Source organism: Pogona vitticeps, chromosome 1 (genome assembly GCF_051106095.1).
Source record: "Pogona vitticeps strain Pit_001003342236 chromosome 1, PviZW2.1, whole genome shotgun sequence".
Lineage (NCBI taxonomy): Eukaryota > Metazoa > Chordata > Lepidosauria > Squamata > Agamidae > Pogona > Pogona vitticeps.
In genome coordinates, this window is record NC_135783.1 from 160580347 (window position 1) to 160595314 (window position 14968).

General features: G+C 41.8%; 1 protein-coding gene across 2 annotated transcripts in view; it reads right to left on the reverse strand.

The window, feature by feature from the left end:
- Positions 1-14968, reverse strand: part of B3GNT2 (UDP-GlcNAc:betaGal beta-1,3-N-acetylglucosaminyltransferase 2) — a 30558-nt gene that overhangs the window by 14595 nt on the left and 995 nt on the right. The window lies entirely within an intron of this gene.

Sequence of the window (14968 nt, forward strand, 5' to 3'; positions counted from 1 at the left end):
CATCACAAACACTCTTTTCCAACAACACAAGAGGTGACTCTACACATGGAAATCACCAGATGGGCAATATCAAAATCAAAATCAGATTGATTATGTTCTCCGCAGCCAAAAAAGGAGAACCTCTATACAATCAGCAAAAACAAAACCTGGACTCTGCCTGTTTCCACCACTTGATGAGTGAAAAGCTGGGGATCCACCCTCTCAGCTGCCATGGCTGGATTGTTGGAGAGCATGGAGACTCCAGTGGAAAGTGTGAAACCCCCCTCCCCACCAAGCCTTTGTCAGAGGATGAAAACCAGTTAATTATGTTTGTTCACTAATGAGTACTGCGGTTTTCTCCAAGCTGGGGCTCTCCCATTATTCACAGCTACAAACTACTTCCGTATTCATAGCAGGTGTTGAGAAGGTCTGGAACATATGTGGAATAGTGGGGTTTATACTATGGCAGACACAACATGTTACCTGATGACAGATGAGGGGGAAATCCAGCCACTGCACATCAGATTTGCAAATCCAGCCACCGCATGTCAGATTTGCATGAAAGTTTCCTCTGCCTCTCAGCATGAAAGCCCATCTATCTTTTCCTGCTGCATAAAGGTAACACTAGAGGAGCTATATTTGACTTGGCCAGTTCTGTTCAGAAAAGGTCAGCTCTGTAATCTAAGCAGGCCAAACTCTACCAGGCTGAATTCTGTCCTTTACTCTTAACAGAATAAATCCTTTCACGTAAAAGTCTCTTGATGGATGTAGTTCTGTAAAAGGCTTTTTTAAAAATAAGATATCTTTTGGTATCTCCGATATCCTATATTGAGGAACCAAAATGCTGTCAGTCTTCCTCAGAATAGCTAGCAAGGATTGATATATACAATGTGGGAAACAGCTCCAGGTTTTCTGGACGCCAGTGCCGGTATTTTTCTAAAAATAGCATTTCAGGGTTTATCATGGCCCAGATAACAAGTTATCATTTCCTTGCCCAATTACTAACTAGAGTTATTGCTCTTAGTAAGCAGTTCTAGCTCATTCCCCCACAGCCCCATTATCTAGAAACATTTTCTTTCAACAATGCAAGAACAATGCAACAATCCAGCCCTTCCAAAATCCATTCCTCTCCCCTTTCTTTCTCCACCCCTTTTATAAGTACTCCTTTCCGTGTCCAAAAGGCACAGTAATCCATGCACCTGGGTAGGTGGAGCTCGTCAGCCATGGAAGGCAGCCCATCTAGGAGAAAGAAAACTCCAATTTCAAACCTCCACTGTCCTGTGGCTATATCCACCAATGGAAAAGGCTTCAGGAATTAACCTCGAGGCAAAATCCGGAGCTGGAGTCTTGAAGGCATTTCATGACTGTGTACAGTCGCGCTCTGGCAAGTCCTGTGACATCGCTGGAACCAATTGTATTGGCTCTTGCCTTTCCATTGGGAGAAGGTGGAGTACCACAGGACATGGATGCAAACATTATCACATTGTATAAGAACAAAGCATCTCTCTTCTCAGCATTGTAGGGAAGAAGCTTGCCCGTGTTGTGCTGAAGAGACTCCAGGTACTTGCAGGCAGAGTCTATCCAGAATCACAGTGCGGATTTTGAGCTAATAGATCCATCACTGACATTGCATTTTCCCTCAGACAGTTGCAGGAGAAATGTAGGGAACAATGACAGCCACTCTTTGTGGCCTTCATGGATCTTACAAAGACCTTTGATTTTGTTAGCAGGGAGAGCCTTTTTAAAATACTTCCCAAGATTGGATGTCCACCTCGACTCCTTAACATCATCAGGTCCTTTCATGAGGAAATGAAGGGCACTGTAGTTTTTGATGGCTCAACATCAGATCCCTTTGACATCCAAAGCCAAGTGAAACAGGGTTGTGTCCTCGCGTCGACCCTGTTTGGGATCTTTTTTGCTGTCATGTTGAACTGAAACAGAAGGTGTCTATCTCTGGACTGGATCAGATGGAAAACTCTTTAATCTCTCTAGACTGAGAGCGAAGACCAAAGTCCAGCTGAAATGCATGCGGGACTTCCTCTTCGCTGATGATGAAGCTGTTGTTGCCCATTCTGCTGAAGACCTCCAACAACTTACAAATTGTTTTAGTAAGGCCTGCCAAGATTTTGGATTAATAATCAGCCTGAAGAAAACACAAGTCATGGGCCAGGGTGTGGACTCACCTCCCTCTATTATCATTGTCATGAGTTCAGCCGAATAAGATCTGGAATCTGAGGGGTTAATTACAGCTGAGGAAAATGCTGGGCAATTAGAATCGCAGACAGCTGAATCAACACCAGATTCTCCTCCCCCAGTAGCCAGAGTGAGGGAGAAGCTTCAGCAAGGATTCATGACACGAAGATCAGAGGCTTGCACGAATGCTTCCCATAGGAACATCAGGTCGACCAGCCCTGAGTTTTAGCAGGATGAAGTGTTTAGATGACTGCTGCTGCTATAAAATCTGCATGCAGAGGCTTGGAAGTTTGTGGAAGCAACAAGTCAACACTCTGGCTTGCATCCATGCTCCTGCTTATCTTAGACCTTGTTCTCTGGACCCTTGGCTTTGGACTCTGACTTCTGACTACGGTTTGTGTTTTGGCTTTGGCATTTTGATATCTGCTTTGCATCTTCTGGACTTCTGATATTGGACTAGCTTACTGGATGTTTGCCTGTTGAAACCCCCTGGGAATGTGACAACCATCTCTACACAATAATTGGGAGGTTGTTCATGACTTTGTCTACCTTGGCTTAACAATCTCTGATGCTCTCTCCCCAGATGTCGAGCTGGATTAACACACTGGCAAACCATGTTCTCTAGACTCACAAAGAAAGTATGGTTTAATAAGAAGCTGACGGCATATACCAAGATCCAGGTCTATAGAGCCTGTGTCCTGAGTACACTCCTGTACTGCAGTGAGTCCTGGACCCTTTGTGCATGGCAGGAGAGGAATCTGAACACTTTCCATATGCGTTGTCTCCAAAACATTTTTGGTATCACCTGGCAGGACAAATAGAGCAATTCTAGAACGAGCTGGAATTTTTAGCATGTACACATTACTGAAACAGCACTGTCTACATTGGCTTGAGCATGTCATGAGAATGGCTTATGGTCGGATTCCAAAATATCTCCTGTTTGGAGAATTAGTGAAGGGAAATTGCCCCAGAGGGATATCTGCAAGCGGGATCTGAAGGCCTTAGGAATGGACCTCAACAGATGGGAAACCTTGACATCTGAGTGTTCAGTCTGGATGCAGGCGGTACAGCATGACCTCTCCCAATTTGAAGAGACACTTGTTCAGCTGGCCGAAGCAAAGAGGCAGTCCCGAAACCAGCAAAATCAGGGAGCTGGCCAGGGGACAGATTTTATTTGTCTTCAGTGTGGAAGGGATTGTCACTCTCGAATTGTCCTTCTCAGCCACACTAGACTGTGCCAAGACCTGTATTCAGAGCACATTACCATAGTCTCTCAAGACTGAAGGATTCCTACTATGTATGTATATACGTACGTGCCACACACTGGTACCACTCACACATGCTTGACAGCAAAAGCCTCCTCCATTCCACCCCATTCTCAGGAATTAATGGAAACATATGTACGCATGTTATTATTATAAAACCCATCTGACCAATGGTCACTATGGGTGGTTCATAACAATGACAATAACATAATAAATGTAACAGTCAAAATGGAATTGAATTTAAACTAAATGAAACTAAATTGACAAACATTTAAAGGCAGGTTAAAATGGACAGGAGTTAAATATAGAAGTGTGATGCCTTTCAGTGGCTCTTTGGTTCAAAATTTTGAAATGCCTGCCAAAATAAAAATGTTTTGAGAAGCTTCTTGAAAGACACCAGGGAGGGGGGCAGGCAAACATTTTTCATGAATTTCTGATAATAACAAATTATATTCTACTCATGTGCAACTAGGCTATACCCTAATTGCTGATGAAATCATTTCATCAAGTTTCCTTCTTATTTAGAAAAAGCAAACCCAGTCAACCTTCCCATCACACTGGGATTTATTTGGTTAAGCACTAATTGCCTCTCAAGAGGTTTCTATTTAGTTGTTTTTATCCAAAAATACTACCATCTTGTATCTCATTATTCAACCATCTTGCTGCATTCAAATGATGTACTAGATAATATTATGCCGTCACTGACCTTAGCATTATTGCTACTATTACTAACTCAGTGTTTGTTCTAGTGTGCTCTCCATTGCATATAATTTTCTGGTAATGACAGGGCCTTATCCTAAGTTCCGATTTAGGTAGTAATCATGTATCTATGCTACGGCACCTGAGATTATAAACGGAGATTGACTACTCTTTCACACAAAAGAATCCCTTCATGATACTAGCATATCAAGGATAAAAGTACCAGCCAATCTTCCTTCTTCCATACACCATTTCAGGAAGAATTTTGGAGAAGCATTCAATCATGTAATCCTCCATGTGGAGTCCGAAGTGGCACAGTCCAACTGCACACCCATCATTTCACTATAATGCACAAGATCACTGTGCAATATATCCGCAGAAAATAAAATGTTTCCAACATCAGTATTGATAGATGGCTAATCCAGCTAAATGGTACGCTTCATAGTGTTTTTCTTATTAAATGTGTTTTTCTTGTAAGCAAATCGATGCTTACAAATGATTATATTTTATTGTACCAACACCAAATGAAGTTGATAGATGAGAAGTTTTACAAATTATTATAAGTAGAGAGACTGTGTATTACGTGGTTGACCAGCCTGTGAAAGGCAGAACATACTGTACTTTTAATTTCTGAGGTGTGTGTATGCATCAGGGGAGGGTGTTGTTTCTCAGTTGTGAGACAAAGTGGAAGCTATTCTGACTGTAACTCCCTCCCTGCCTTTCTGCCTCTGCAAATGTACTCTTGTCTCTCCAAGGAAGAGTTATTCTCTGTCATCATCACCACCTGCAACCCCACCACTGCACTACTTCACACACTTAACCACATAAAGCCTCTTGCCCTTTACCCAGAAGAGGAAGATGACGACGACTACTACTACAGTACTACTATTAAATGGACGCTGCCACTTCTGCCAACTTTTTTCTTTTTGCTTTTCTGTGCCATCAAGTCACCTCTGACTTATGGTGACCCCTTGGAATGAGCAATCTTCAAAGTGTACTGTCGTCAACAGCCTGGCTCAATTCTTGTAAACTCAAGCCTGTGGTTTCCCTTAGGAAGTCAATCCACCTTGTATTTGGTCTTCCTTTTTTCCTGCTGCCTTCTACCTTTCCTAGCATTATTTCCTGAGAATCTTGACTTCTCATGATGTGCACAGAGGGCAGCCTTGGTTTCAACATTTTTCCCTCCAGAAATAGATCAGGCTTGATTTGATCTAAGACCCACTTGCTTGTTTTTTAGGCAGTCCAGGATATCCACAAAACTGCTCTCCAGCACATTTCAAATGAAACATTTTTTTTCTTGTCAGCTTTCTTTACTGTCCAGCTTTTACACCCATATATGGTGGTCAGAAGGGCAACAGTGGGGATGATTTTGGTCTCCAGTGACATATCTTAACACTTGATGATCTTTTCTAATCCCTTCATTGCTGCCTCTAATTTTCGTTCCCATTGCATGGGAGCTTCACCTCATGCATCTGAAGTGCGAAATAAACAAACCCACTGCCCTGAGCATCGAGGGAACTCTGCATGTACGCCCACCTTAGAGGGAACACGGCTTGCTGTCTTTCCTAGTCTCAGTCTTCTTCTGATTTCTTGACTGCACTCTCCATTTGGATTGCTGATTGACAAAGTTCTAAGGTTTCCCTTGAAACTAGAGGTGAGCAGGTTAAATTAAGCAAATAACAATTTCTTAAAAAAATCAATCAAACAGACAAAGCACAGATAGAGAGGAAATAGCAACATAAAAAACACAGCTCACCTTCCAAAAACCACGAAAAGCAAGAAATAATGACGAAAAAATAGACTCAAAGATTCCCCAAATCCAAACTAATAGAAGATGTGAGATTTTTCTTCCAAGTACCACTTGATGCCTTTTATTCTCCTTTTTATTCAGCAGGCAGCAAAAAACATCCAAAGAAGGAAAGGACTAAAAAGGGGAAATACCGGGATGAGGTGTCCAAAATAAAATCCCAACAATACCTTTTAGCAGAGGCAAACTGTCTGGCAGCAGCAGCAAAAATAATCCAAATAAAAAAGGGCAAAAAGGATGGAGACACAGAGGCAGGGAGCTAGGCAGCACAATCCAAGATGGAAGGCACCAGGATCTCACCCACCCACAAGAAATTACTAAAACAAAGAGAAAATTCTTTACTGGGTTCCAACCAATCTATGCCTTTTACAGATTCAAAATTCTCAATCCCCACTCCTGTATATTCTGACTGGCTGACAACAACATCCTTCGCAACACTACAGGATGAGCAATTTCTTGGGCAATTGGACAAAGCATGAAAAGAGGTAAAGCAAAAGATGGAAACAAAAGAACATGAAACTTTTGTGTACACCTTTTGCATTAATGCAAACCATTCATATTAAAAGGCTTTTTCTGTAATCAACTGAAGAACACAAAAATGTAAAACAGAGCCCCTTTCCTGTTTTCCCCTCTCATATAAACACAAAAGGGCCATGCCATCCAGAACATCTCAAAGGTCCTTGCCTTCATGCAGTAATAAAGTATAATGTTAATTATAGAAAGATTTGAGAAGGAATCGGGTTGCTTCTTCTGTGGAGATACCTCATTGTCTACAGTAAGTCCAGAGTCTAAACCAATGACTTTGGTTATCAATTTTGGGAAGAAAATAATGCTACAACATGTACACAATAATCCAGTAAATTAACAATGACCCACTTAACTCACAGATTTCAGAATTTGCCTAAAATAAATGACTTCAAAAGTCAAGGTGTGTACAGTGGTGCCTTGTCCCAACTTACAACCATTTCGAGTTACGACCAGCTCCAGCTGCAAAATTTTGCTTTGACTTGCGACTGGAGCTTCGAGTTACAACCAGAAAAAGGCAGGGGGAAAAGGCGGGGAATTCAAACTGCTAACCGCTGGTGGCGAAGAGGCTGCTTCTTTGTAGCTCTTTCGCCCCAGCAGTTAGAGTGAGTGCGACTGGAGGAGGTGCTCTTTTCTATTTGTTAAGGTGCTGCTTTCTACTTTTAAAAAACTGGCTGTTCTGGGTGGGTTTTGCAGCGTGGGTTTGGGCTGGGTGGTGGGGTTATGTTTCTATGCTGTGATGGGTCTTGCATTGTTTGTTTGTTTTTTTGGTGTGTGTCCCCAATTTCCAATGGGTCTTGCAGGGTTTTATTTGCTTTTTGGTGATTTTTTTTTTTTTTTTTTTTTTTTTTTTTGGCAATACCGATGGGTCTTCCATTCTGGTTGCTTTTTTGGTTTTTCTTTTAGCATTTCTGATAAGGTCTTGCAGAGTTTGTTTGCTTTTCAATTTTTTTCTTTCTTCGGCTGGAACGGTTCAATCGTGTTTCCGATGGGTCTTGCAGTGTTTTTTGTTTGTTTTGGTGATTTTTTTCTTCGGATGGAATGGATTACAGTGGTGCCTTGCTTAACGAGCGCACCGTTTAATGAAGAATCCGCATAGCGATGCGTTTTTTGCGATCGCTAATGCAATCGCATTGCGACGTTTTGAATGGCAAAACATTGCATTGTGATGATCGGTAAGCGTTTCGCTTACCGATCTTCACATTGCGATGTTCTAAAAACAGCTGATCGGCGGTTCCAAAATGGCCACTGGAAGAAAATGGCCACCCGCTCCATTTGCGCACCCTGCCCTCACTTACCGGGTGGCGAAAATGACGGCTGGATGGGGGAATCTTTGCATAGTGGTGAGTTTTCACCCCATAGGAACGCACTAAACGGAGTTTAATGCATTCCTATGGGTTTTCCCCCTCACATAGCGATGAATCCGATTAGCGACGTTAATCCTGGAACGGATTAACGTCGCTATGCGGGGCACCACTGTAATTGCATTCCAATGCATTCCTATGGGAAATGGTGCTTCGACTTACGACCATTTCGAGTTATGACCATCATTCCGGAACTAATTAAGTTCATAAGTCGAGGCACCACTGTACAAAAACCCAATGAATGGAACAGAGCATTGTGGACAAATTAACTGATTTAGTAGTTGCCCCACAGGAAAAGTAGATTCAAATATGTAAAGATTCCATAGCAGCCTGCAACATAACATTATTAAAGTGCAAATAAAACGACAAGTTATATATATCAAAACATAATAAAACTTACTATGAAATGCAAGTAACTTAAAAATAATAACTATTTCAACTGAAATAAGAATAATCACAAAACATCTAAAGACATCTGTTAATACTCCAATCTTTAGTAGTCAGGCAAATATTAAAAATCCTTCCTAAAAATGACATCCTTCATAGTTAGGAAGTTAGGCTGAAAAATGTTTTGCTCTGCCAGTGGATGGTTAAGAGGGAGGAAGCCAACAGAGTCTCCCTCAGAAGAGAGTTGCATAGTCTGAGATCAGCCACCAAGAAGGTCCTCTCTTCTATTCTCACCAAATGTGCCTCTGAGAGTCCTGCGACCAAGAGAGGGGCCCCTCCCACAGGCCTCACAACCTTACATGGGAGAATGCAATATTTCAGATATCTTGGACTAAAGTCTTACAAGGCACTATTGATCTCAGCTGGAACTTTGCATTACAGTATGCCAGGAATTGGGAGTTAGTAACAGGAAGTTTTTGGTGCAATGATCTGGCTGCAGGATTTTGAACCAGTTGGCACTTTTTAACACTTTTCAATGACAGCCCAACCCAAAGCATGTTACAATAAAATGTGATATAACTAAGACATGTATCACCATGACTAGATCAGACCAACTAGCCTCACTGTGCAAATGCACCACTGGCCACTGTTAAAACATAGGAATCCAGACTCATGGATGAATCCAAATGTATTGTATATTCAAATGGCAAACCTGCATCTTTAGGGAGAGTGTGTCTCCCTCCAACACAGGTTGAATCTCTATTTCGTGATCTGCCTTTTGGCTGACCAAGTACACCTCTTATCTTGTTTGGATTAAGTCTCAATTTGTTTGCCCTCATCTACTGTGTTTCTGACATCAGAAAGCAGGATGGATATAAAACAGCATCCTCAAATTTCAATGGAAAAGAGAGAAAGACATTGGCAACATTTAACCTCAAATCTCTGGACAATCTGTCTTAACAATTTCATGTAAAATTGGAAAGCAAAAGAGCTCTGAGAGCTCCTATATGCTAACAGCCAAGGTATTAAACAGGAATCCACCAGGACTACCTCTGAACTTGTCTCTCTGGGAAAGACCAAAGGCCTTCCATGCCCCATCTCAAGAAAAGCAATGCAGAAAGATAGAATGGTTGATGGTACAGAAAGCCACCTACTGGCAGAAGCAGGAAAAATATTAAAATCTGATCATTTTTGAAATGGAAAGGAAAAGATTTATGGTAAAACATGAGTTACAATACACGCCTCAACCAAATGTCTACTGGGGGGCAGGCAACTAGCAGCTCATGGTCTCTCTCCAATTTTGCAGTTGCTGGGGCTCCTCAAATCCAAAATTTGTATACAGTGGTGCCTCGCTTAGCGAGGTTAATCCATTCTGGATTAACCCTCGCTCAGCGAATCCATCGTTAAGTGAAATAAAAAAGCCCATAGGAACGTATTAAAACTGATTTAATACGTTCCTATGGGCTTAAAACTCACCGTTCTGCGAGTTTCCTCCATTGCGGCGGCCATTTCGGATGCCTCGTTAGCGAGGCAAAACAGCGGTCGCCATTTTGTTTTAGCGGCGGCCATTTTGGAATCGCCGATCAGCTGTTCGCTATGCTTTGATCGCGTCCGCGTGATCATCGCATAGCGAAAAAAGCCCATAGGGGCCATCGCTGAGCGAACGCTCCAGCGATGGCCCGGGACCCCTTGTTGTGCGGTTTCATCGCATAGCGAAGCGCTCGCTATGCGAGGCACCACTGTATATACATACAAAACAAACCCACACCCCATATGCTAATGAAACATAATTCTTCTGTAAAACAAAATGTGTTGCCTTCCTTTACTAAAATGTCTGTTTCTCCTTTTTAAAGGAAGTAAACTCTGGATTTTAATAAATAATAATGTGCCATTGAGACCTATGGCAATTATTTTCAGGGTTTTTCAGATTTAAAAGACAAAATAGACCTACAAAAACTTATTTTCACCAATAGTGCAGCCTTCAGTGGGCCTCAGAGCATGAAACCTGGCCCCCAGACCTGCACTGTTCACCCTAATCTCAGACAATCCCAGAGGTGCCTCTAAATATAGTCCCACTATTCTACCCAGTAAACCCTTTCTGCAGAGGGAACCATGGGATATTGATAATGTAATGTGTGAAGCCCACTAACATTTCCTGAATGGAGGCTGGGGGAACCATCAATAGCATGGGCAAGAAGAAAGAAGGAAAAGGAACAATGCAAATTTAAAGTAAAACTTGAAGAGTGTCAACCAAGCACCAAAACAGTAGTACATCGAGTCCAACAACAGTGCTAGGCAAATATAAGCATTCAGTGCCTCTCACACTATCTCTAGCTACACAGTTCCAGGGCCAACTAACTAGCTCACTAGCGCTAAAACTGATGTACTCCAAGCAACCCACTGGGGCTACACTGCATACAGTCATATTTGTGTGGGTGTTCCAGTGCTAGAGCCATTCAAGAAAAAATTGGACACCATCTGTCAGATCTGTTTTGATTTGGATTCCTGCATTGAGCAGGGGGTTGGACTCAATGGCCTTGTAGGCCCCTTTCAATTCAATTATTCTATGGTTCTACGAAATTTGCATAGGGCTGAGCTGTCAGGTCTGAAAACACCTACATAATCCTAGACATGCTGGGTGGTCTGATGAATTAAATGAGGCTCACATATAACCTGCTATTGTTTTTATTGGCTTCAGCCCCAACCCTCAGTTGCCATTTTGTGATTGATTCTTGTTGATGGATCTGGACCTCTAGTGCAAGGAAGAAATATAGGTTCTATCAGTGTGAAGTTAGCCCACTCTCCGATACCTAACGTATCAGTATGCACTTAACATTATACAAGTTATCAATATCTATATTATCAACTAGTATGGTTATTCACCTTCTCTGTCACCGAGTCACATTTTTGCTAATTATCTTCCTTCTTGAACATGGTCGGCAGTTAATCTTCATACATGAGCTTACTTGGTGCCTTCAGTTAAGCAGCGAGAGCGGCAAACAAAGATTTCTATTTGGCTCTCTCAATACAAAGGAAGGGTACAAACTATACTTCACAATTACTTACCCTACTGAGACAAAAAAAACCCCACCGTTTTCAAAAGGTACGTGGCCTGTACAGATAAATTTTAAATTTTTATAGCAATAATGTTCAATATAAAATATTCCGGAAATTTATAATATTTTCTTGGCAGCTATCATCTACTTACAATTATCTCATCTTATACCAACCCGTCAATGCAAAATCTCTCTTAAATGTCATGACTCATTTTAAAAATGTGGTCTACCAAGAAATGTTGTTGCATTTTATCATCAAAATTTTATCCTTAGCATTAATTTTAATACATTTACTTCCAAGCATGAATACTTTCTTTAAAATTTCAACAATTAAGAATTATTGTTGTGGGTTTTTCGGGCTCTAACTAAAATTCAATTAAGAATGAATTTTTAATTCTTACCATGAATAAAAAGCCTAAAAGCAACTGTCCCTAATCTGATGCCCTCCAGATGTTGTAGGGTCCCTTCCCACTGGCCATATATGACTACGGCTGATGAAGGTGAAATTGTTTGGAGGGCACCAGATTGAACAAGGTTTCTTTATGGGTTTTTTAAATAAGGGAATGCCTCAATCTTAAGGACCAATGAATCACACAAGAATTTGTGGCCAAGAGCTTCATTCTTGTTTACTTTTAGTCTAGGTAATTTACTCTATTCCTAGAACATCTTCTCTAGACTCCAATCCCATTTTCTCCTTAACAACCCATCCTTCTTTGTTCTTTAAAATACAAATCAACCAGGCAAACCTTCCCTATTTCCATGGTACTACTTTATCTCCTAGGTACACCATGGCCTTTCCAGCATGTGGCAGAGAGCTGCAAGAGGAAGAAGGAGGGCTATCATCTGCATACTACACTGATACACCAAGGAGTTCTGAAACTATGAATTTAAAGGCTAGGATCCTAAGGTAAATATCAACCAGAGTGGGTTCACGGAATTAACTGTTGAATGCTAAAGTCAATGTAAAATCAATGATTCAACAGATCTATTCCAGTTGGGACTATGAGGAGGATTCTGGTCTAAATATTTTTTGAATACGAAGGCCTTACGTTGGGATTCCCATCAATCTCACTCAACAGAAGATCACACTGTCTCAGATGACTAACATAGTCTCTGTTATGTTATGTACTGTCAAGTTGCATCCAATTTACAGGATAAGGCTTTCAAGCTAAGTGAGATACTGAAGGAGATTTTACCAATATCACTGCCTATAAGTTATTGAGTGGAATTTGAAACTTAGGGTTTCCGAGTCTTTGTCTAACTCTATCCATCACACCAAAACGGCTCTCGTAAACTCTAGACAGGGTCATATAGGAGAAGGTAGTTTCTCTGATAACACACTGATTCCAAATGTGTTGTAGTGGATAGAGTGACGGACTAGACTCTGGAGAACAGGGTTCAAATCCTCACTTGGCCATGGAAACTCACTGGGGGAATGGAACTAGTAAAACTACTCCTTAAATATCTCACTTATCTTGACATTTTTATTAGGATCACTCTGCACAGAACAGTTTCTCTCATAGGCTCACTGCATCTGAAATTGTGCATATAATTAATTTTTATCTGTTATATAGATGTGACTACTCACAGATGAAAGCTTCCAAAAACAAACATTATACATTAATATGAAAGTGCCATGGAAGAGTACAAGACTGATGTCCAGGCATGGAATGTAATTCCAAAACTATACTTAATCAGAGGTGAGATGTATCAGAACATAACCATGACTAATTCTCTGCTAATGCTTAAATACTTAATAAAGACATTTTACAAACCTTATTACACACAGTTTTTTCTGAACCTTAACACGGAATTGCAAGATTAATATAAGAGACTGAAGGTTTTCCCTTATTTAGCAAAATGTTCATGGCAGGGCATGCTTATTGAGCTAGAGTCCCTATTACCCAGCTGAATTTTGGAGTTAATTATTAAACAAACCCTCTGTGGACTATTATCTGGAAGTCAGTCAAAGGAGGTGATTAAGTAACATTCACCATACACTTATGTTGAGTGAATTCTGGGTTACAGGTCACCCGTATTTACATCACGAGATGTAATACTGCCTTGTGCATGGCAATATCTGAACTGGGAAAAAACACCTAAAAGAAATCAGATAGCCATGATCTTGTAGAAATGCACATCATAGATTAAATCTTCCAAAAAGAAAAATCTCAAAATCCTTTTCAAAATGTGTTTGTTTCAGAGAGTACTGCAACATTCCAGAAGTACTGTAAAGGGCTTTATATTTTAGAGTTAATTAGATTTATTAGGAAACTCTATACGTTACATTAAAAGAAATCTGTTCATATTTCGTTCATACTGTTCAAGCTTCAGGAACATGTAAGAGGAAAGGCTGCATATGAATCCTAAATAAAAAATACAACTATTAGGAGTGTATAACTATATCAATGCCTCAGACTCTACATACAAATAAAAATATTACTATTTTCTTTCCCATACATAATTTATGTGTCAAAGCGACACTGTTGATATTTACTGCTTATCTTATTTTTTCCATTTTACACACACAGCAGGGAACCTAGGACTTATCAGGGATGAGTTCCAACAGATAAAAGAGTGCCCTCCAGTTCTTTCTACTTCAAAATAATGATTCTTTCCGCACTCCCAACTTTTCTGTTTCACTGCAATTCACAAGCACCATCAGAAGATGGCCAGACTCAGAAAGCCATGACAGGCACCGACAGCATGTGCTCTGTTCCTTTTGAAAAGGAAACTAGTGTGGTGGCTGAGTGCTCCTTTGAGCCGAAAAACATTTCAAGGCCATTCCCTGTATTTTGACTGGCATACATAACCTGAGCTGATGTACGTCATTTTTGTACTGTACTTGAAAAGAACGGCAGATATCGGGGTAAACGTCTATTTTTACCATGCAGATTTCACCACGACTCTCTCTGTCATATGCTCCCTCTCTAAATTTCCGTCCAGACTAAAGCCCTCTCTCTACACGTTTTCAGCTGGGCTTTACACTCGTGACAACATCTAGAACACAAACGGACAGGGAACAAGCCGCCTGCCACTGGATGGCCAAAGGGGAGAAGGAGCGAAAGCGAGTTGAGAAAAGAGGCACCAGAACGGCAGAGGCAATGCCTCTAAAAATCAACCTCACCCCGCGGTCCTTTTGCACACGGCCTCCGAGGGCACCCCGGGAAGCGGGGAAGAAGGGAGGGGAAGGGAAAGGAAGAGAGAAAGAGAGAGAGAGAACTCCCGAATCCGCCTTTTCAGACGTCCACGCCACTCGCCCAAAGCCACAGCCCAGGCTAGAAATTTTCCACGTCGAACCCAGCCTGGTCTTTGCGCTCAGGGAGTGGCGGAGAAAACGATGCAGACCTCCGGGACAGGCTGGGCGGTGGAGGAGTGCGCCCGCCCGTTTGTGGGGAGAGGGGGGGGGTGCTGGAGAAGGGAGGAAACAACCAAACCCCACCACCGGGAGAACCCGCCGCAATCCTACTGGAGCGCGGGGACCCTCTTTTTCCCTCGCCAGACACCCTCCGCCCCCCCCCCAAAACGACAACCTCCAACGAGGCAGGACCAATCCTGCCACCAAGGGGCCAGGTTTCCAGGCGGAGAGAGCCTCCTTGCCTCGTCAAGCCCGGCTTCTCGAGTCCCCTGCCGCCCTTCAACCCAAGTAGCTCGACACCCCCCCGTGGGGGGGGGGCTCGGCGTCTGTTTTAC